The following is a 9,710-nucleotide window of genomic DNA, read 5'->3' as shown; positions in this document are numbered from 1 at the left end:
ATAACTACAAAGAAACAGTAATACATTGAATCAAATGTGAAATTGAGGTAGAGACAGAATTGTTTTATTGTAAAGTGTACTCCAATATTTGTTTTATTTACAACTTCAAAAAAATATTGTGAAAGTGTATTTTGTTCTACCAAACTGATTCACTTGATTGTAACTTGATAAATAAAACTATTGAATAAAAAAAAATCTGACAAAACACACTTGTAGCTCCACCCAGTCAAATCTCATTGGTCTACAAAATGGTGTACTAAACACCAAATATATTCTGATTTAAATGCATCATTTACATTTGTCCGACAAAATATTGTCCGTTTTGATTCTGGATTTAAAGTACATATAGACGTGTCAGAGACTGTCCTGTTTAGCCAAAAAAACAAAAACAAAAACAACAAAATGGACGTCTTGGCTAATAGAAAGCGTTTGGCAACTCGGTCAGAAAGGAAGAAAAGTGCAGACTGGTCCAACTGTTGGCGTTCAGGAGAAGACTGACTGTACCGAGTCTTGGCTTGCTAATTAGCAGTCCCAGAAGCACCTAACACTTTCATACTTATGAATATTTGATTAGACGCTTCGCTTGGATAACGTGCGTGTGTGTGTGTGTGTGTGTGTGTGTGTGTGTGTGTGTGTGTGTGTGTGTGTGTGTGTGTGTGAAACCATGGCAGTGTGACACAATGAACATTTCTCTCCTCTGTTTATGGCGGCTCTCGTCCTGGAAAACGGCTTATTGTGGCTGTTAACACAAAAGGAACAAAAGCATGTTCTCCGAGACAGACGCGCTCCTCTCTGCAAACAGTCAATGTGGATAAACGCACAAACAATTCTACAGACAACAAACAAACAAACCAACCACAGCGCTATTTAAAGAAACTCAAATGAGAGAAGGGTTTTGTGCATGTGTTGGAAATACAGGTGACATTCTGATAGTCCTTCTCAACCTAGATGTGGATTTCTTTCTTTCTAGCGTTTTCTAAATAGTGAACGTTCAGCTTTACGTCCAATAAACACGTCGGAAATGTTCTATTGTGTATTTTGTCGTACTGCACTGGGATTAACAAGTTACTAATTAAAAATAAGTGGAAAAACTAGTGAAAAAGACAGTTAGGGGTGTAACAATATGTCGCAATAAAAAAATGCAACAATATGTATCGTGGATAGTGACATGTATTGTGTATAATTTACCCAAAATAAAAATTACTGAGTTTTAGTGTCAGTACTACATTAAACTACGCTATATAATGTTGAATATAATGTATAATAATGCAATGGGGGAATATTTGTGGGTCCTGATAATGCCAAAAGTCTGATGTTACCAGTTAAAAGTGCTACATTATTTTAAAGGGATTTAAAGTTTTTTAAGTTGGATTTTAAAGTTTATTATGATTTCACTTTTCTAACTTTAGTTAGTGTGTAATGTTGCTGTTTGAGCATAAACAACATCTGCAAAGTTACGACGCTCAAAGTTCAAAGCAACGGGAGATATTTGCTTTTACAGAAATATCTTTTTAAGGACTACAACAAACGGCTGGTAGAGACTACACCACATTCCTCACGGGTTAGTGACATCACAAACCCTAAAATTTACATAAACCCCGCCCCCTGAGCACGATTTATAGATTATCAAGACAGAATATGCTAATCAATGACTAGAAGATAACTACACATAAGCTAATAAATTCATCAACAAACCATTCAGAAATGTCCTGTTGCTTCTACATGTTGTCAAGTCAAGTCAAGTCAAGTGTTTTTATTGTCAATTCTTCCACATGTACGGCACATACATACAGAGAATCGAAATTGCGTTAATCTCCCACCCTTGGTGCATACAGTTAACATTAAGACACTGACAGTAGACGTTCAATTACAGATAAATACAGTTTGAACATGTACATACAACTATACAACTACAGATATACAAATACAATGAGGACATTATATAAATAAATAAAAAATAAGAGATAAAGTGACATAAGGCACATGGCAAATAGAGAGTAAAACAGTTCAATAAAACAAAACTTCAGGTATAAGTATATGTAAATTGTATATACGTGTATACGTGTAGTGCACAAAGAGCTTATCAGTCTGTTTAAAGTGATATAAGAACAGTCTTTTTTATCAGACTATCCCAAGAGGTAGTTAGTTAGTTTGCAGTCAATGCTGGATGAGGTAGTGAACAGTCCAATGCTGCACAAGTGTCAAGTGCTGGTCACAGATTTAAGTGGGTGGGGGGGGGGGGGGGGGGGGTATGGGTATGGGCAAGGATGAGAGGGAGTTCAGCTTCCTGACAGCCTGATGTATGAAGCTGTCCTTCAATCTGCTGGTCCTCGCCTGGAGACTCCGCAGTCTCCTTCCTGATGGCATCAGATTGAAGAAGCTGTGTGTCGGGTGGGTGGGATCACCTGCAATGCGAAGGGCTTTGCGGGTGAGACGGGTGCTGTAGATGTCTTGGAGGGAGGGAAGAGAGACACCAACGATCTTCTCAGCTGCTCTCACTATGCGTTGAAGTGATTTGCGGCAGGATGCGTTGCAGGCACCATACCACACAGTGATGCAGCTAGTTAGGATGCTCTCGATGGTGCCTCTGTAGAAGGTGCACATGATGGGGCCCGGGGCTCTGGCTCTTGATGGTGCACATGATGGTGTCCGGGGCTCTTTGCGGAGGAAGTAGAGACGCTGCTGTGCTTTCTTGGCCAGTGCAACAGTGTTGTTAGTCCAGGAGAGGTCCTCTGTGATGTGCACACCCAGGAACTTGGTGCTGCTCACTCTCTCCACAGTCGCACCGTTGATGGTCAGAGGGGCATGCTGAGTGTGTACTCTCCTGAAGTCAACAACAATCTCCTTCGTCTTCTCCACATTCAGAGAGAGATTGTTGGCACTGCACCACCCGGCCAGGCGGCTCACCTCGCTCCTGTAGTTGGTCTCATCTCTGTTGCTAATGAGACCCACCACAGTCGTGTCATCCGCAAACTTAATGAAAAGGTTAGAGCTGTGTGAAGGTGTGCAGTCGTGGGTCAGCAGAGTGAAGAGGAGGGGGCTCAGCACACATCCTTGGGGGGCCCCAGTGTTCAGTGTGATGGTGCTGGATGTGTTACTGCCAACCCGTACTGCTTGAGGTCTCCCGGTCAGGAAGTCCAACAGCCAGTTGCACAGTGAGGTGTTAAGCCCCAGCTGGAGCAGTCACTTCTTCTTGAGTCTCTCCATCATTGTCTGACTCCGGTTTGAACATAAAAGGCTAAAAGTTTAGAAATTTTTAGTGCATGTCTGTGTGAGGTAAAAGGACTGAAGCTCCGCCCACTGTGCCGGGAGCAGCAGCTCATTTGCATTTAAAGGGACAGACACAAAACGGTGTGTTTTTGGTCACCCTCATAAATTGACAAATTTAACATGCTATATATAAATATCTGTGGGGTATTTTGAGCTAAAACTTCTATCTAGTCAGTGACAGAGTGCAAGCATATTTATCTAAAATAATTATGTATTTTCAGCTTCAGAATCATGAATATTGCTATTCTGGTGTCTTTATGTTCCTGTGCTTTGGGTTTCCAGCACCAAATCCAAGCTTATTCATTTACACACTCAATGTATCAAATTTAGCATTTTAATCAACAGTACATTTTTTGTTAACATTTTATCATATGTACTGGAGAATTACAATAATATCGTATCGTGATATGTATCGAATCGTGACATGAGGGTATCGTTACACCCCTAGAACACGCATTTATTTATTATATACATTATGATATACAGTACTGAAGAGCAGAACGCTCTCTCTTCCCAGCATGCTGTGCTGGTTTGTGATTGGCATGGTAATGGGCCTCTGCTACATTATGATAAGGTCAAATTAGAATTAATCACTGTGTTTCTTCTGTCTCTCTCCCTCAGGGGTAAATGAATAAACATGACTTGGCTGAAGTGCTCAACTCTGAGGCTAGTGAAACAGTGACACAGCGATGCTGATAAGAGCGGGATTTCACACACACACACACACACACACACACACACACACGTGAAAGAGAATCAGTCAACGCCTTCTGGATGTTCCGCCAATTAAGATTCCTTAAATGCGTCATGTTCCGAAATCCGATAAGTTTGTCCCTGGATTTTGTCGTTTACGGAGCATTTGCAGAGCATTACTGCTAATGTAGGAAATCAGCTTTCAGTCAATACAAGACGAGTAGCTTGATAAGCGTTGAGTGTTCAGCAAAATAAAGTACACATTTCACCACGTTTAAATCCATTGTGCTGTGCGGTTTTTCCCTTCAAAACGAAAACGCTAATATTCTGTCCAAAACAAGTCAAGATGAAGCGGTTATGGAAACAAGGCTGTGAGGGAGAGGTTTACAGACTGTTCAGTACTATGTACTTTTCAGTCAATTGTAGACAGTCAATAGGCGATGCATAAGGGTGTAGTTTAACGACGAATTATTATTTTTTCCGAAGTGTTGACAACTTAGTGTTAACTAATAATTGTTATAAACTGGTACTACCAACAAAATATTAGTGCAGTCCTGGAATTGGGCGTCGTTACACTACATCCTTATGCATCGCTTTCTGCCAGGACTTTTACGTGCTTTTCCCAAATAACGGAAGTGACCTCGACGTCCGGGTTAGCGGTAGCATTAGCCGTCAGGCAAGTGTTATTTAAATAAACTCCTGATGTACTTACAAACTTTCCAATGCCTCGTTTTATGAGTACAGAACCCATTTGTACTACTGTAGAAGTTTGGTACCATTCCGGGCATTATTAGTGGGGTAATTTACGAGATAAAGCCTTGGATCCGTTAGCACCTGCACTAAGCCATCCGGCTGATATCTCTAAATAAGCTCTAACTTTAATAATGTTCGACCAAGGGAAAAAAAGCTTCTGGGGGGTGTTTGGCTCGAGGTCATGGTGCAAAGGACCCTAGGTTGATTTTACTCCGAACCATCCCTTTAATACTTTAAAGGAGTAGTTCACTTCAGAATTAAAATGTTCCTGATAATTTATTCACTCCCACGTCATCCAAGATGTTCTCAAGATGTCTTTCTTTCTTCAGTCGAAAAGAAATGAAAGTTTTTGAGGAAAACGTTCCAGTGCAGCTTCAAAGTCTCGACACGATCCAGCCGAGGAATAAGAGTCTTATCTAGACAAACCATCCGCCATTTTATAACAAAATAAACATTTATATACTTTTTAACCACAAATGCTCATCTTGCACTGGCTGGGATGCGACACACATTACGTAATCATGTTGAAAGGTCACACGTGACGTAGGAGAAAGTACCGACCTAGTGTTTACAAAGCGAACGTGCAAAGACTAAGTCAAACGCCCTTTACAAAAAAATAAATAAAAGATAAAGATTTTGAAGTTGGAGGAGAAAATGAGATGGAGTTTTTCCGCCTATACGTCCGGTTACCGCCTGAACTTTCCAACGTGATTATGTAATGTGTGAAGTCGTGGACGTGCGAGACGAGCATTTGTGGTTAAAAGTATATAAATGTTTATTTTGTTTTATAAAATTGCGGATGGTTTGTCTAGATAAGACTCTTATTCCTCGGCTGGATCGTGTCGAGACTTTGAAGCTGCACTGAAACTCACATTTGGACCTTCAACCCGTTGGACCCCATTGAAGTCACTATATGGAGAAAAATCCTGGAACGTTTTCCTCAAAAACCTTCATTTCTTTTCCACTGAACAAAGAAAGACATGAACATCTCAGATGTTCATTATCAGGAAATTTTAATTCTGAAGTGAACTAATCCTTTAATACAGTAACCATTTTAGCCTTTGTCAGGTATGTTTTGTCCCAATCTTAAAATATCATCACATTGGAACAATTCTGATTATTTGTGTATCCTGATATAGGCCTACAAATATAGCAACAAATCTCTAAAACAAGTGATATTTGACTCTTCAGAGCTTGACAGAGCCCAGCTGTGTGGTTTGTGTTGAGGAAAAGGCTTCATACGCCGGCGTGTTTGTTGTCGTATCCGCAGGTGCGCTTGACTCTGAAACAAACACCCGCCGCGTCGACACCCGAGAACAAATGCCTGCAATATATTTAATGCGCTCAAATGCGCCGTTCCCGACACACAGCACGGACACATCTCTCACGAGGGCTTATGGGAAGGACACAAATAAATAAATAAATCAATATCAAAGTACCCGAGTGTAATGCTTTACTGGGTAATAAAACACGTGGCCATCAGGGAACGAGGTCCAGGATTCCCAGAGGGCTCCGGGGTGGAAGAGCACCGGGACCAAGGAGAGCGCGGATATAAATTTCATGGCAAATGAAGTCTATTTTGCCGTGCTGAATGAGAAAAAGGTCACGAAGACAATCAGTCCAAGGTTTCTGGCGGGATATCGGATCAGAAGGCCACTCGAGGCGGCCGTGTTAGGACCAACACAGGGGCAAGGTGACATGGGATATTAACCCAGTACTAATCGCCTATTCACACATCTGTAACGCTTACGGTTAATTTAATCTTGTAGTCGTGATGATACTTTATAACACAGACAACTGATTTAGTGATAAAGGCAATTTGCTGTAAAATTATATTGTAAAACACACACACAAACGTGTGTATATATATGTGTGCGTGTGTGTGTGTGTGTGTGTGTGTGTATGTGTATAATATATATATATATATATATATATATATATATATATATATATATATATATAAAAACACAGTGTTGGTGTCATACTGTATTTCTCATCTTATACACAATTAAAACAACAGATGACACATAAATTATCTCATTCCATTAAATGATGTTTTATACAAACTGTAGTGTTTACAGCATTAATCAAGCTTAACTGTTCAATTCTGATACGAAGGTTATTGGACAAAATCAGTCAAACAACTAGGCTAATTTCATTTACTTTTAGCAAATATAGGCTACATTTAGTAAAAACCAAAGCTTACCAACCGCTATTTACTGAAAAAAACACTGCAAATGTGAATTTTATATCACAGTTCAACAAACAATAAGTTCATATCGAGTAACTTACTTTTTAGACACAATATTGGAAGTACTGTCTGTTTTTGCTGGACCAAAATATTTCCAAACGAACCCGGTTCCTCCTCTCCGAAGCAACACAACAGTAATGGCGTTCCTCGATCAATCAACGGTTTTGAACGAATCGTTTGAGCAAACAATTCAATGACTCGCTCGTGTTTAAACTAAACGGTTGAATAAACGATATGATTCGCTGCTTCATTTTTGAGTGTTTATTTGAATGAACGCTTTGGGTGAATGATTCAGCACTTTGAAACGAATTAACTGAATTATTCAAATGACTCACTCAAAAAGCTGTACCGCCCCCTACTGGCGTTATGTTGTAACGTGCAGAGATCATGTATTTCATGTTTATTTCTAAGACTAATTCTGTAGAAAACATGTAATAGCAAAATTAATAAATAATACATATAACACAGTACTACAGAGGGCAGAAAAAATGCGGTAACACTTTACAATAAGGTTCATTAACATTAGTTAACAACACTAGTTAGCATGAGCTAATAATGAACTGCACTTATACAGCATTTATTCATCTTTGTTAAAGTTTCAACATTTACTAAAACTTTATTAAAATCTTGTTAACATTAGTTAATGCACTGTGAACTAACATGAAAAAAAATTAAGCTTTATATTATTAACTAACAAAGATTAACAAATGATCAGTGTTAGTCCATGTTAATACATGATGTTAACTAATGAACCTTTTTGTAAATTGTTACCAAAAATGCAATGTAACAATCACACATTTATAATATTTTTTTTTTTTCCACAGTATTAACTGGATCTTTATACTTGAAAATAACTGATCAAAACCCAAATGGATCTTCATTGCTGACCTTAAAGGCCTTGAATAGCCATAAAATGAACCTTATACTTTATTTTTCCGAGTACAGACTCTTCATTGCACATTTTCTGTCTCCTCTGAGAGGGAAAAGCTCAGTTCAGACAGGCCAGAACATCAAAGTGTTCACTGTCCTGAACACTGGCCGTCTCCCAGCACATCACCAGTCAAACGACTCTCCTCCGTGTGTGTGTGTGTGTGTGTGTGTGTGGGTGTGTGTGTGTCTCTCTCTGTGTCTCTGTGTGTGTTTGACATCCCTGCAGCCGACACACTGATTTTCCTATTCCGAGTACTACAAGTCAAGTTGATGTGGAACCGGGAAAGCAGAACCTGCTGGGATTTGGAGCCGGAGAACTGCCAATTATTATTCTGAAAGCACATTTCCGAGTAATCCATAGTTAAATATGTAACGCGGGCTGACATTTACCCAGAGAGCTACTCAGAAATTATGAATCCTCTGTTGGATTTTTTGGGCATATGAGGGGAAACGGATCTGGCTGAAAATAAGTGCTGTGTGTGTGTGTGTGTGTGTGTGTACGCTTCTGCATGAGGTGAATTAATTAAAGCGATAATGTGAATGTTTACTAATTCAGAGCTGCCAACTCTCGTGCATTTAGACTCACGCAGACAGACAAGACAGAGCAGGTTACTTTTGATATGAAACAAAGTCTCAACTTTCAAATTCTTTCAATTTTATTACAAAATTCAAACAATAAATGCTGTTTTTGGCACTCTTTAAAGGCAGGGTAGGCAATTTGTTCCAGAAACATATTTTGTTATGCTGGTTGAATGTCTCTTCACATCTTGGATAGCAATCACTCAGTTAAGTGGTCTTTACATACACCATAAAACGTTCATCCAATCATTGCATTCGGTCCATAAAACGTTTATCCAAACCGAAGCATTCGGTTTGAAAACCATACAATGTTCTTCCTGCCTGTCAGTATATGCATTTTCATTGCGCGCAGACATCACCATGGAAAAAATGGAAACCCAATATTTAGCCAAATTAATCAATACTGAATCATGATCAGAATCGAATCGCTTAGCTATATCGAATCACCCTCCATCCATAACTCACACTCCAAGCTAAACTCAAAAGTTGGCAGCCCTGGACTATAGTATAATAGTCTCAAACATAATTTAATTTGCTATTGATCTTGTTGTTCAGCTTTAAGAATAATTTTCCCATAATGCTTTTGTTAGAACGATTGAATGATCGGATATGCACTGAATATATAATGTATAAAATATAATGTGTAATATAGCCTACTGCTCAGAAACTTCTGTCATTTTATTTTAATTCGTCATTAATGCCTGCTAAGAACTAAGAAGAAACGACACTGCATTCATGTATGCGCGCTGCAAATCTCCAAACGAACAATCGGAAGCATCGAAGCGGCGCCAGACTGATGTAATGTAGTTGACACGCTAAACAAAATCTAAATATATTTGAAAAAGTTATGTTACAAAAAAGACGTTTAAAGTGACGGCTGCAAATAGATTCAACACATTAGCGTAAAGCTTACCTAGCAGAGCTAGCTGTGTGGGTATAAACACTATTTTACACAAAAAAAAATGTTGATCCGAGTTTAGAAATAACGGTTAAAGTGCGCGTGGGTTGCTAAGCAATAGCGAAGCGGATCAATAGCGTTCTCAAGAGGCTAATGCTAACTGAGGATCTAGCGTTTACCGACACACACCATATCAACATCAACAGATCAATACCATTTACTGACGCTTTTAACACTAGAGACCCGAGAATGATGGCAAGACGTCTTTGGAAAGAATTCACTTAAAACCACTTCACCCACTAATGCATTCACTGTCAAAGTTATCTGTCATTTTTA

Source organism: Abramis brama (assembly GCF_963993115.1).
Source record: "Abramis brama genome assembly, chromosome: 6".
NCBI classification, from domain to species: Eukaryota; Metazoa; Chordata; class Actinopteri; order Cypriniformes; family Leuciscidae; genus Abramis; species Abramis brama.
This window is presented reverse-complemented; position numbering follows the sequence as displayed.